Source organism: Pinus tabuliformis, chromosome 6, assembly GCF_031772625.1.
Source record: "Pinus tabuliformis cultivar Carrire ecotype Pingquan chromosome 6, CPIR1, whole genome shotgun sequence".
NCBI classification, from domain to species: Eukaryota; Viridiplantae; Streptophyta; class Pinopsida; order Pinales; family Pinaceae; genus Pinus; species Pinus tabuliformis.
The window spans coordinates 821110685-821126357 of record NC_142292.1 but is presented as its reverse complement, the minus strand read 5'-3'; positions in this window follow the sequence as shown (position 1 = coordinate 821126357).

Below are 15673 nucleotides of genomic sequence, written 5' to 3'. Positions count from 1 at the left end.
CACATTAGTTTACTAACTTGTGTCGTTGGAAGGCTCAAGGAAAAGAGGAAGGAGCGACGACTGGTAAGAGATAGGGCTTACAGAAATTATTCAGGCATTGAACGCCATGAAGGGGTGTAAAGGGGGGAGCTCCACTCCCTCCTACAGTCAAACGGTCTCCCGCCGAGGCAAGAAACCGTTGGAGGTTGAAAAAGGTCTTTCAGGAGGAGGGAAAGGGAACATCAACGATGCACATGAGTAGACTGATAAAAGGGAGGAAGATAGAATAAAAGAAAAAGAGGAAGAGGACAAGAAATAGGAAGCAGTCACACCTAGAGTGGTATTAAGTGATCCAGCACTGCAGGCACATAGGCATGACATAAGGACTTATGCTATCATTTGTAAATTCATGGGATTATGGCCCACAGAGAAGGCACTATAGGCGTGGATTAAATATCACTAGAAACCTAAAAGGGATATAGACCTACATCATGGGTCAAAGGGTTTATTTATTGTAGTCTTTACTAACATCAAGGATAAGGACATGGTGTTTCAAGGAGTGCCCTACTTCTATGCAGTTGTAGGCCTCTATATGTGGCCCTGGATGATGAATTTTGTCCCGGAACACGAGACTTTCACTTCGGTCCCGGCTTGGGTACAACTCTACTCCTTACCTCTAGATTATTGGCAACCAAAATCTTTATCAACAATAGGAAATAAATTAGGGTGTTTTGTTAAAATATCTGAGGCAACCAAAAGGGGAATGTACACCTCCTTCGCCCATATATGTGTGGAGATGGATCTGTCTGGAGCTCTACCGAATAAGGTGATCCTGAAAGTTTTCTATGAAGAATGGGTACAAACAGTTGATTATGAACATATTCCTTTTAGATGTCGCAAATGCCATGAACATGGGTATCTATTCAGAGAATGCCCTCTCAACAAAACATAGAGCAGAAGTAAAGTTACAATAGGGAAAGACACTGAGAGCTTTCATAAAGTGGGAAATAGAGGAAAAGGAGGTAAAAGGTTGAAAAAAAAACCACACAAAGGGGAAACAGGCAAGTCCGAACAGGTAAAAAGTACTGGAAGAAGAGGAAGAGCTAACAAAGGTAGATCAGGTCATGGAGGGTAGCCAGGGGGAGAAGGAAAAGGAAGAAAATAGTGGGAAGACACACGAAATATTTTGGAGACAAAAATCAAGAGTTCAATGGATAAAAGAAGGGGAGAGAAACACAAGGTTTTTCCACAGATCTACAAGGAAGCACAGGTCTCACAATAGGATCTCAACGATCAAGGACTCCAGAGGCCAACTTATCAACACCCATAAAGATATATAAGTTGTGTTGGTTCAACATTTTCAAAGCATAGCAAAGGAACCTATCTTAGATAGATCACAATTTATCAGGGACTTCACAAAGCACATTCCTAAGCTAGTAACAAGACAAGATAATTACAATCTTAATAGGTCGATGAATGAAGAGGAGGTTATTGAAGTCATCAAAGAAATGCAGAATGGAATAGCACCTGGCCTAGATGGTTTCAATGTATATTTCTTTAAAGCATGCTGGAATATTGTCAAGAAAGATATTCTGAATGTAGTGGAGGACTCGAGGAATAATAGAACCACATTGAAGGTGCTCAATACATCCTTCATCTCCTTGATTCCCAAACAGGACAATGTTATAACTCCAGACAGATTCAGACCTATAGCTTTGTGCAATGTGGTGTATAAGATTATATCCAAAATAATTGCCAACAAACTTAAACCCCTTCTTCTTACTATGGTTTCTGTGGAGCAAACAGGATATGTGGAGGGTGGACAAATTCTCAATAATATCATTTAATCGCATGAGGTGGTTCATTAATTGATGAGTAATAGGCAGGCGGGAATGAATTATGCAATTGGACCTAGAAAATGGCTTATGATAAGTTAAATTGGACCTATATTAGAAAGGTCCTTCTAGCTTTTGGATTTGACCACAACTGGGTAAGACGGGTAATGGCCCTACTGACTTCCTCTAGTTTCTCAATTTTGGTTAATGGTTCTCCATCTAAGACCTTTAAACCCTCAAGAGGTCTCAAGCAGGGAGATCCTCTCCCCCCCTTTCTCTTTATTCTCATGATGGAAGGACTTGGACGAACCATCAAGTCCACTAATGAAGCAGGTAAGATCCGAGGCCTCAAACTATTTGAGAACGGGCAGGCTTTGACCCATCAACAATTTGTAGATGATACCATGCTACAGGGCATTCCCACGGTCAAAGAAGCTCTAGCTTATAAACAAATCCTGAGTGACTTTGCTATGGTGGCGGGTACAGAGGTAAGCCTCTCCGAATCAAAGATTTTGTTTTTTAATACTAACATTGCTATTCAGCAGAATATCTCCAGAATTCTAGGCTTTCAAAGAGATATGCTACCTTCCAAATATTTGGGAGTACCGCTCATAGATAAACCTCTGAACAAGACTGTTTGGGAGCGAGGAAAAGACTCAAAAATGGACAATCAGATCTTTGAACTTGGCGGACAGATTGGTGCTTACAAAATCTGTCCTTCAAACAATCCCCACGTTCAAGTTTTTAACCCTTCCAACTCCAAAAGCAGTTATGCAACAACTTAGAAATATACAAAGAGATTTTCTTTGGGGTAAAGGGGAGGAGAGGAAGAAATGGGCCTTGGTAGCCTAGGAAACAATTTGTAAACCTAAAAACCATGGAGGTCTTGGACTGGATGATCATGTAGCGCTAAACAAAGTTTTATGGGCAAAATTATGGTGGAGATGGATAAAAGATGCAGATGCTCCATGGGCTCGAATTTGGAAAGAGAAATATCCAAGTAATTGGCAAAACAAGGACCACATAAGTATTTCTGGTACCATAAAAGGCTCCAACATCTGGAATAAAGCTTGGGAGAATAGAGGCATAGTCCAAAAGAATAGCTTCTGGGAAATTAGAGTGGGATACCTAGCATGGTTTTGGGAGGATAAATGGAAACAGGAACCTAAACTATTAAGAGAGGACTTTGTGGATCTCAAGAATGATACTGACACCAAAGGGTTACTAAGGGTAAAATATTTTTGGGATCAGACAAATAGTGAAGGAAAATGGAGAACCTGGAAGAAAATGGAATACAGGGATGATAGCCCCTTGAAAGCAAAGGTTGATGCTCTAATAGCAATTTTGGATCAAAGAAAAATACTGATATCAGCTGATCATGACCAACTTAGATGGGGCAATAACAATGAAGGCACCTTTAACCTTAAAGAGGCAAAGTGCTTAGCCCTAGAGCTTGATTCTACAGAACCGGATTGGGTTTGGAAGAATCTCTGGAAGAACCAAGGATGGATGAAAACCAAACTGTTCATGTGGCTGGTACATCATAAGAAAATTTTGACTTGGGAGAACATCCGGAAAAGGGGCATTTTATGCCCATCCAGATGCCAGCTATGTGAGCCATAAGAGGAGACAATGGAGCACCTCCTCAACACCTGCATATTTACCTCCACGTTGTGGGATGACATTGCCTTAATTTTCAGACAAACAGACAGGGACAGAGGAAGCATTACCAATACCCTTAGCAACTAGAGAAGAAACTTCTCTAATTATGAAATGATAAATAGAGATTGGGCATTACCTCCAAGCTTCCTAATATGGAATGTCTAAAAAGAGCACAACAATAGAATCTTTAAAAATAAAAAATTTCCTCCCAGAGCATCATGGAACAGATCTTAAGACAACTTAAGGAGATGGTTGGGACTTTAGTGCAAACATCCCCTAAAAATCTCCCTTCAAATGCTAATATGCAGATACTTCTTCAGTTGGGTATGCAGGGGCTTATTCCTCAGGGCAAGAACAGGATGGTAAAGCAACTGGTCACTAAGAAAGACTTTTGGCATCCTCCCCCTCAGGGATTTATGAAATGTAACATAGATGGGGCCTCAAAAGGAAATCTGGGTATAGCTGGCTATGGTGGTGTGTTGAGGGATGAAAAGGGCTGCATACAATACATTTTTCATTTCAATTTGGGAAGAGCCACAAACAATATGGCAGAGCTAATGGAACTTGAGCAATGTTTAGAAATCCTAAAGCACGACAATCTTCAGAATATCATAATTGAAGTTGATTCTGAGCTGATCATCAATTTGGTGAAGAGAATCTATTGTGGTTCGACTCTGGAAAAGGTCTTGAGACACTGGAGGTTGCTTCAGGTATATCAAAGAATTCATCTCCACCTTCAAAACATGAGAACCTTAAGTTTCACACATGTGCGAAGGACGACCAATAAATTGGCGGACATACTTGCTAATAAAGGGGCTCTCTGCACTAAAATTAGCAATAAATATAAATGTCAAGAGGTTCCACAGGGCAGATTGATGGACGATTGTCTCAACCAGGCGAATGAGGAACGAGAGATATATCACCACAGAGATTGTCAACAACAGCAGAAGTTGGGTTTAGTCGATACACATTTAATATGAAGTGGTTTTCCAGAGATTATTTCAGTATTGCTGAGTGGGAAGAGGGGGTGAAGAGCCTTCAGACAGAAGATACAACAGAGTCCCACCATAGGTACATAATTGTGGGTAATCGTTACATTGAACCGGCGTGGTTGGTCTACAGGTTTTCAGATGCTCGAATGGTGGGAATTCCTCCTGGTTTTCTTCAAAAGGGGACTTCTCTCATCCGTTGGATCAAGCGACTTAGGATCAAGATTGAAGAGTCAAATTGCAGTTCGATGGGTTCAGGCCAGAGTCTTTTCTTCCTCAGTGGACTTGAAACTTTCCTCATAACAACCTGTTGTGTCAATACCACCCTCAAGGTGGTCTACGAATTATCGGAAGCTCTCAACAACAGGAGTGGTTTCACTAATTTGAGCTCGATGCCACTCAAAATGCAACACGTGGCTATAGTAGGAGAGAGAATACAACCCTAATTGAATGGGTATTTTTTAGGATTCTTTTGTATCCAATATGTTCCTCAACCATTGGATCTTGTGATGCAGATCAACGGCCCGGATACATTATGCAGGTTGGTGGGTCCGGGTCTGAGGCATGTCTCTCTGTTATCGTCCGTGCTTGTCCAGCTTCGTGGCGGGCATTAAGGAATTTCGGGTGGGCCACATACGCATTGTTTATTCCCCTTTTGTGGACCCGAAATCTAAATAGTTTGGGGTTTAATTCCTTTTCGGGCCTGGTTATAGTTCCATCTTGTTTGGTTTTCTTTTGCTCCGTTGTAACGGATTATAATGCATATGTTTTGTGAAGGACCTTTTGTTAGGGGAGTGTACCCATGGCACAATGGTTTAGCCTTTGGATAGTTTCCCCATACCCTAGGGGGGAAGTTAATTCTATGTCCCCAGTTTCCTCTGCGTTGGTTGTAATTTATGTAATTAATCCTTTTTTGTTATTTTGAATAAAGGCATGACTCTTGCATTAGCAAAAAAAAAATCCACATTAGTTTACTAATATTTTTTTATAATTTACTTACATTCCAATTGTATAGTTAACTTTTACCAATGTTTATCAAACTTCTGAAAGGCCAAGAAAAATTTGTCCAACACCTTTTTGAATATTGAAATAATTATTAATATAAAAGTTAAAACACACAAAAATATATCATGAATTTTCTTAATCTGTTAATGGACTTTATTACAATAGCATGGGTCCATATCATAGCTTATCAATACTACAGGCACAAAAAACCATAGCATATCAATGCCATAGGCTTAATTATTGATTTGTGTATACTATTATTAATATTAAATAAAATATTCCATGGAAGTTAAATCCATATTATTTAGCTAATAATTATTGATAATTAAATTATTTTTCAAAATAAACAACTATCCACATTCCACTCAACTATTCACCTAAATAAAATACAATTACAAATAATCTAAAATACTTCGTATTAATCTATTATCCACTTAATAATTAATAATTGATAATTAAATTAAAACTCTGTATTTTAAAATAAACAATTATAAAGAAATTAACTATTCAACTAAATAAAATACAATTATTATATAAAAATCTTACCAATGTTAAATGACATGTAAATTAAATCAAACATTATCCATAAAAAAATAATAAATAAATAAAATAAAATTATGTGAATTAAATTAATAAAAATAATTTTTTATATAAATAAGAATTAATTAAAATTAATAAAAAATTATTTAAGTTTCAAGTTTCAAGTTTCAATGCGTTTGCTGGTATACCATTTTGCAAGTGAAATTGATTATGTGAATTACTGAGAATTACATAACTGATAGCTAATACTATTTTTTATTGTTATTCTATTTGGATTTTTGAAAATAAAGTTAGTGCATCAAAACTTAGTTGGCTCATTCAAGCTGCTCTCTGGAACCATAAATAAAGTTTCCCATAGAGTTTAAGGTTATGAACCAGTTTAATAAAATATAAACCTTTGATCTGGGTAAATAAATCACAAGGATTTTAACCATTTCTGAAGTTACTCTCTTCCAGCTTCTACGCTATGTAAATTTTTATTCATACAAAATGTAAATTTTTATTCATATATTGAATTTCATCCCGTGTATGATCTTAGATACAGCAATTTTTTTTGCCGCTCCGGAAATTATTATTTTTTATTTATTTTCAATTTACTAATAAGTTAGTGATCAAAAGGTTAATATATACATAGACCTTTAACCAAAAATAAAATCATAATAATTAAATTAAAATTTCAACTATTTATCACCAAAAACTCTTATTTAATAAACCAAACAGTTCTAATCACAATGAGGTTATATTTCTTTTATGCTGACCTTTAATTCCTATTAAACTATTACCTTATCAAAACCATAAAAATTATGAAAACTTTTATCTCCTCATTTTAAATACAAAATAGAATAGAATAATTTTAATAAAAAATAAAAATCATCACCATTATACTACAATAGATTAATTTTTTATTATTTAAAAAACGACAAATTCATATGCTGGCACGTTTCCTCGCACCGCACTTACATTATGTCAAATAATAGGGGTTATATTCGTGAAGAGGTAACATCAAACAAAACCCTGAATCATCGGCCATAAAGGCAGCAGTTTTTATCTCCGTGACTTCCATGTGTTCAAAACCTCAAAACCTATAGTATTCAATGCACGATTATTACAGTGAGTCGTGACTGTGTCGTGCTTTCCCATGTTTGAAGCCCGTAACAATACGGTTTAAGACCTCCAGTATTGAATAGTGAGTAGAGACGGTGTCGTGCTTCTTGGTGTTCGAAGTTTCATAAATTTAGGGGAATGTATGTCAGTTTTCGGTGAAGGAAATAATTGCAAGTTGGGAGCGAGGTTGTAAATTTTTCTGTGATGAATATTTAAAGAGAGGATGATAATTACGCAAAAGCCATGATACAACCACAAGTTGCAAGATCAGGGCTATTCCCTCACTCGAAGAGCTTGGGCTTATGTGTATGATAACACCCCCTGCACTAGAGATCACCATTATACCTAACAAGAAACACAATGAATCAAGGCACTCTCCTGGAATCACTGTACATATATATAATATGCTCGTGGAAGCCTTGTAACACATTATATATCACCTTGTAATATCGACCTGTCATGTCAAAGTTTGCAAAACATAATATTATGAACATCACATATATGTAATTCAACCATTGTACCAGAGGCCTTAAAACATATTTTATAACCACTTCTTCCCTCTACTTATAACCTTGGAAGTTCTTTTACTCTCCACCACAATATCAACATCATTCTCGACCTTGCGATTTGGAAGAGGTTATGCTCATGGAATATATTCTGTTCACTATCAGTTCGAACCCAAGTAGTAGAAATTCTAGGTCCTCTAGTTCCTTTATGTAATGGTGTAGCCTTATCTCCGATTCGGTACTTTGATAATGTGGAGAAATTCCTTATTGTAAATGAAGAAATGTAGGAAATTTTGCTATTGCAGTTCTGCCTCCTGGTTCTAGGCCCCCAATCCAACAATCGACAATATTCTGCCCAAGTCAATGGAAAGTGGGGCATGGGGTACCCCTTTTGGTTTATGGATAAGGGTCAACAATCGTAGATTTACTCTCCTAGGAACCCTGCCTCATAGACATGCTTGCCACCTTGATAGCCTATGGCCCCACCTCCATGTGGTTTGCACCACGCCATGTTCCTTTATGGTGCACTCCCCAGTGCAGACATGCCATGGCATCATGCTAAAGCCACGACACAACTACAAGTTACAAGACGAGGGGTTATGCCCTTACTGGAAGAGCTTGGGCTTGCATGCATGATAACACCCCATGCCAGAGATAACCATTAACCTACCAAGCAACCCAATGAAACAAGGCGCTCTCGTGGAATTTCTATATATATATATATATATATATATATATATATATATATATATATACAACGCTGACATCTGTTCAATGCAGAAACGATCTTGGTGTTATGCATCGCATGGAGAAACGATACCACCTTGTAACTTATGATCACACTGATGGTTTAGTAAGCATTCAATGAGGTTCAAACCTGATAAACAATGGTACATACAACACATTGTATGCATTACTTTATACAATGCATTATTGCGTAAGTCTTGTAACACATTATATACCACCTTATAATATCAAGGTGCCTTGCCAAACTTTGGCAAACATATATTCTGAACACCACATATATGTAATTTTTACTTTGTACCACCAGACCTAAACCATATTTTATCACTGGTTTTTCCCGTCGGTTTCGCCTTTGGAACTTCTCTTACTCTCAACCATGATATCAACATCAATCTCAACCTTACAATTTGGAATAGGTTCCATTCAGGGAATAAATTCCATTCACTATCAATTCGAACCTAGGTAGTAGAAATTCTAGGTCCTCTAGCCTTATTTGTGATTCAGTACTGATATTGTGAGGAAATTCCTTATTCTAGTTGAAGAAAGGCAGATTCCAAGCTTCAAGGCTTCTGATTTGGAGCATGTATGTGTGTTTACAGACATCATAGTATCAAGAGGTTGGTTATGTATAACTAAGTTGGAAACTCAAAATATTGTGGCACAATTAGATTCATATAAGCCTTCCAAAACAAATCAATGTTCTATAATTGAAGTAGAGCAAATTATAGATATACAAAACCTATCTCATCCCTGCTTTCTAAAGCACTCTATTGTATTTTACAAGTTATATATGTTTCACATGAAAAAAAAATCATGCATGGATTCTAAAAAACAATATTGTGCTTCCTTAAGCTTCAGATTTTGCTCCAAAACATCCATTGAATAAAGTTTGAAAATAAAATAATTCACATCATTCCATATTATACTCAAAATTGTGGCTTTTTTGAAAGAGAAATTTTATCCAAAAAATGAAGCCAAAACTTCTATATCTTGTTGAAAATAGGTTAGCAAAAATTTACAGTTTTTGGTTTGTTGAGAAAAATCATTGGATGAATATTTACTATAGGTTTATCTCACTTTACCTTCTAGTGATTATTTCGTGGAAGTTCATCAACAGAGGTGGTAGATTGATTTCTAGCCCTAAAATTATACAATGATGGGAAGCACATTAGAGAATAGGGCCTTATGAAATATGGAGTCAATGTGAACTGTAGTGATGGAATAAATATTCCTATCAAAGGTTCTAGGAAAGCCTTTGAGTCTATCAATAGTTCACCAATGAAGAATGATTAGGATCAACTCAAAAAAATTGATCTCATTGGACACATTCTCATAAGTGTTCTATTAGAGTATCTCTATATGAAATTTTCTAAGGCTCTTTGTGTTCAGTGTACAAACAAATATTTCTCCTTTAACAACAATGAAATAGTAAGTGGGATATGATAGTTGTTTATTTCTTTTCCTTTAAACTTTTTTCTCCAAGAATGTGAATTTCAAAAATATAGAGCATTGACTTTCTTATTTTAGATAATAATCTATCTTTGTATAAAGTATAAAAATTGATCATAATGAGAAAATGAACAATTTTATTGAATCAGTATCCTCCATTATAGGTGTTGATCAAAATCCTCCTTGCAATTCTTTCTGCCAAAAGGGTTGAAGAAGTGTTAATGGTGAGCCCTTGCTTCCATTCATCATTCTTAATACAAGATACCAAAACTTTGTATTAAAACAATTCATTTGTCTTCCTGAATTCTTCTTATGTGCTAATTGAATTTTTAAGTAGACATTGCGTTTGTCATGGGTCTATCAAAATTCTCTTTTGTGTAGTTATGATTACATTTTTATGCCTAAATTTCTTATTTCAATTCTAGCGTGTATAATCTAAGTTAAGATAAGTAATGGAAGATTTTGAACAAAGACTTTCCAATCAAGGGGAATAGATAATGTAATAAATTACATTCCTACTTTGCAATAATCTACTAATTTGATGAATGTTGCACTTGGATTCTCTACTAGTTTGGTGAAGAATTATTGTGATAAATCCCATTTTAGCATGGACACTTCAAATATTAATCACAAAATAAAGTTAATTATACCTATATATCATTGTTTATAGTTGAGAGCTTGTTTTGAAGGACCTACTAAAATGTGAATATGGGTCTTTTTGAGAGACTAAAATTTTGGGAACACTAACCAAAACTTCTAAGCTAACAAGGGATAAATTCAAAGCCAATGAACACAGATAAGGAAACCATTGAATTTCAAAACTGCTTTGTGCCAAATAGTTTCCTCTTCTCACATACATGATAGATGGTCATAGAAGCATTGACCCAAGGCAGTAGTTGCAACAAAAGGAAATTGAGGTGTAATCTCAAACTGTGTTTGAAATGCATTGATACATAAGTTGATCATCCTTTTATACATGAGAGGCAATGTAAGTCATTTTCCTTGAGCATTGGAATGTGACAAGAGCTAAAGTACACACCCCATTTCACAAGGGAAGGTGCCTAGATGCTACTACTAGAGTTAAAGGACGATATGGAAAATATAGGTAAAGCTCATACATCCACCTTATGTTGAAGTATGATTCCGCAACTGAAATGTATTAGTTCCCTTCTTCCATATATTCTCTTTTTTTTTAATATATAATCCCATAACATTGATAATATATGTCCTAGTTGTATAAATATAGATACTCACCTTCAAGGGTTTGAAAAAGATGCAGTTGGTTATCAGAAAGTGTTAGAGGAAAATATGCAACTACACAATGCAACCAAGTACAAAATTTGAAATGTATTTAGGGTTGGGTGTGTAAGTATTATTGTGGTTGAATTTTAATTTCCATTTTCAATAACTTATATAATTTCAATGACCTTCCTAATTTGGATTAGGAAGCATATGATTATATTGCCAAGTCAGGTCATCCTACATGGACAAGATGACAAAAAATATACAGTGGACTTCCTTGGAGAAAATATAACTCTTATTATTGTCAATGGAAACACATTTTTTTCATAAATGCATGTATCTCTGACTAAGTGGAAATTTTTTGGTGAAATATATTTTCTGCCAAAAGTTTTCCTTTTCTATTATTTCTGTTAGACTGAATTATGCCCATTAATATTTCCATGGAATGCATATTTATTTTTGCTTTTTTACCATATAGCATGTAGTTTTAAATTTTAATAGAATTTTTATTTGTTTTTGTTTATGATAAATATTTGGTTCCAAAATTTGTTTTTATTATCTTATGCCCATTACACTTATGACTAGTTGTTGGAATTTTTAGTGTTGGAGACTTTCTTCAGTGCTTCTACTTCTCCTTTGTTCTTGGAAAATAAATACCTTTCACTCTATGGTTATCTCTTACCCCAATTGCACTTAGTAATAATAAAATATCCTCCCTAGTTATTCTATATTTGCGGTCGTGCATGGAATTTTGTTATTGAGCCTGAAGGTTTTTCTAGTGCAGTCCTGAAAGAAATTTCATATAGAATCTGTATCATAGATTTCTAATGTTTTTTTTTAACATGGGTGTTTCCATGGCCTCATTGACTAAGATGTCCTTCAATTGGAAAAGTTTCATAAGTGCAATGATTTCAAAGATTGCTTTTATCTAGTGAAGTATATTATAGTAGAAAGTTAAGGTACGATTTATTTGTGAGGTATCTTTTGGTTAATTTAATTTTATCTATGATATTTACTCATTCTCATGCATTGGTTGTCATACATAAAGAACTTATATTTCCTTCTCAACTTCCTTTATTTTTTTTTTAGATTTAGAATCATCTAATGTTCTATTATTTTATCTACAGACATGCATGGATAACACAAATGTGTATGCTTACATTTCAATTATTGCATTTTCTTCTCCCTTCCCCAAAAAATAATTGTAAGTTTCGTGGTCCTTCAAATACAACCAATTGTATTGTTATGTATAATCTTCAAAATGATTATCTATGGACTACATTTTTATGTCCTAGAAAATTTGTCCAATGGTTGTGGATTAGCAATGCACCAAATTCCATCATGTATGTCACAGAACTAAAAGAAAAGTACCATTTTTGTCCTTTTTTGACCTTTTTTCGGGTTGGAATGTTCTATCATCTATATAACCACGTAAGTTCTCTGTCATTCATGGTCTTATTGAATAGGAAAATAAGTTCTTTTATAAAGACATTTTGTGACAAATATAATATTTCCCTATAGTTCCATCCATCTTGATTATACTAACCTAATGACCCCATCCTTCTTTCTTATTCTATCTACAATTGCCCACAATACCTTGGATCAAGTTGCACCACTCACCCATGATATTGGAAATGTCTTGAAGCAATTGTTTATTATTGGTTTCTCAATTATTGTGTTTGGTATGTACTTTCATTTTAAAAAGTTTGTGGAAAATATTTCTTGAGTATGAAAATGTTTTATGAGGCTTCAAGTGACTTAGGTTTTCAAATATACAAATTGTAATTATCTTAGAGATTAATTTAGTTTAAGGATCTAGAACTAGTGGTGTGAAATTCTCTTTGGCTGCGGGTAATAAGATTTCAACTCAAATTTCTATTAGAACAATAATTTATATTTTTTGTGTCACTATCTACTCATTCACCAAGTAAAAGTTGGAAGAAGAAAAAAGAGTAAGCTCTTCTTATCATGCTTCATGTTTTCTTATAATAAATTAAAATTCCCTAAAGGTGTGTTGATACCAATGTTTCAATCAACACATTGTTGTATGAAATAGAAGGTAGTGCCTTTGAATTGAGTAACTTCATAGCAAGCATAATGACTATTTAAAGAAGTGTTAAGTGGATGAGACATTGAGACCTAATATTATCTACATGAAATTAAGTCCCTTTCGAAGGATGAAGAACCCATAATTTTGTTCACTCAATTTCTATTTCATTCCACTCCTTTTTGTTGATAAATCAAATGAGAAATGTAAGTTTGTTTTTGCAAGAGAATTTCTTTCTTTGCTCAAGACCAGTAATCCATTTGATTTGATATGTATTTCGATAAAAGGAATGAATTTTCTATCTAGTAACACAAGAAATGAAGGATCACATAGTAAATGTACATATTCATATTAATAATAAATGATATGTAGTTTTATGCATTGGATCATTCGTCAACATTTTCTGGAGGTGATTGCCAAGTGCTTGAACAAAAAAATTCCAGAGTACAATGTTTGAGATCATGTCACCCTACTTTCAATGTGAGATGTGTTCTATATGAAGATACAATATTTGGCATAAAATTTGATGAAATCCCATAAAAATATCAAAATGGTATCAATATATATTGATTTCCTTGGCTTACTAGATGTTTCGTACTTTTTGGTTTATCTTAATGTCTAACCTTGTGCTAATAGTCATATTAATATTGTTAATGAAGTTTGTGACCCTATAGTTTTGGAGTTCTTTTTAAATACACAATAGTATTGCATCATATTTCAACGTAGGTTTTGAAGAAAGTATGTTTACATAAGTACTTGTAGTTGTGTTTCACCTAGTTTAGAAGGCAATTTGGGTGTTATGTTAATCCTTATCCTGAAAGAAATATAAAGTATTTGAACTTAATTTACCTAAAACTTCTAGTTGAGATTCATCATGTTGTAGTCACCTCTTAAAATTTTCATTCACTATTATTATTTTAGGATTAGTTTTGGAATTGTATTTTAGGCATTCTATTTTGAAATGAATGATTTTATCTTCTTATTTACGTTTGTGCAGAGATATTTGTGTCGAAAGGTCTTGGAATGTGATTTACGTGGGTATGTGTGCTTTGTTTGTATCCATTGTTCTTATGAACTTTCCATGTGTTGTAATGGAAGTTCTACATTCTCATTATATTCTAAATAATTATCATAGTTTTAGTAGATATTTTAATTAAAAAAAAGATAGTATCACGTTATTAATAGTTAAATGAATATCTATTGGTTCCATATTGTAGATATAGGATTCATCTTCCATCCCTAGAGTATCCAAAGAATGGATCTTCTAGTCCTTGACATGATTCTCAAATGGAAGATGATATTGGCTACAATGTTTTTAGAGGGAAACCAATTGTTAAACACACATGGAGAAGACATGATATGAAAGATAAAACATTAATTTCATTTACTATTCACATTGATTTACATTTATAATATATTGGTATGACCGTTGGATTCATATTCGAAGGTCTCTTAGACTCCCTTTGATTTTTCAACTTCCACACCATAACCCTTAGCAGATTAGGTGGCCAATATTCCCCCCCTTAATTTGAAAAGGTATATATGAGTCCAAGAAGAGAGCTTTAATAAAACACAATAATGCATGGCAGCAATAAGTTGAATGTGTTCTTTGAGATGATAGAATAATGTGGGAGAAATCGAGGTCTTAATCAGTGGTGGTTTAATGAAGACGATCAACACTAGAATGCTTAGTGCAGTTCCTAGAACTCTTCCAAATCTAGAAAAAGGTTGAAGTCTTTCGCTAGAGGAAGTGTTCCTAATGCTTTGAAGAGGGAGACCTTCAACCTAGAAAAAAGGAGGTCTACAATCTGTGGTTTTTTAAGGAAGGCCACCACCCATACGCTTGCTTAAGGTCTTCTGCATCTCTAGCTACAACTCTAAATGTGGGTACGGTAGTCTCTGGCTATAGGCTCATGCTACAGGTTTAGGTTATGGGTTAGACTCGCTTGATGTGGCTTTGAAGCTTGTATATGACCATCAATTCCCCTCCTGTCATAGACAAGGTGAGAAGATAAATATATCTCAACTGTTAGACTTTTCAATATTCGAGAACAAATCTTATGGTATGATTTAAATATCTCCTTGGTTGCTGAATCACATTGCCAAGAAGAGATCCATCCAAGGTGAATCTTTCTTCTTACAAAAGGCTTGTTTTTGAAGTATTTCTTTGAAGAATGTGTGATGACCACAATTCTTACATGGGTGAATACCAATATAGTGATCTTTCACATGGCTAACTTTGTCACAATGTTGGAATTTGACAACTCTTGGACGTTGTGGTAGAGGAGAAAGATCTCAAACAGGTGTATGTGAACCATCATGAAAAAATCCAACACTCGGAAATTTGATGGGATTTGAGTAATATGGAATATGAAAGGATGCCTCCTTATCATATCTAAGACCTATTTTGTGCTTTTTTTTGACAAGCTATTCCCAAGGTCCAATGATTAGCTTAAGAAGTGAACACTAAACTTCTGCATCTTTTTGCACATCTTCTCCTAAAATGTGTACAACATTTGTAATTTCTTGTGGATGATGGTAGTATGTATCAATATCAAACAAATGATTGTT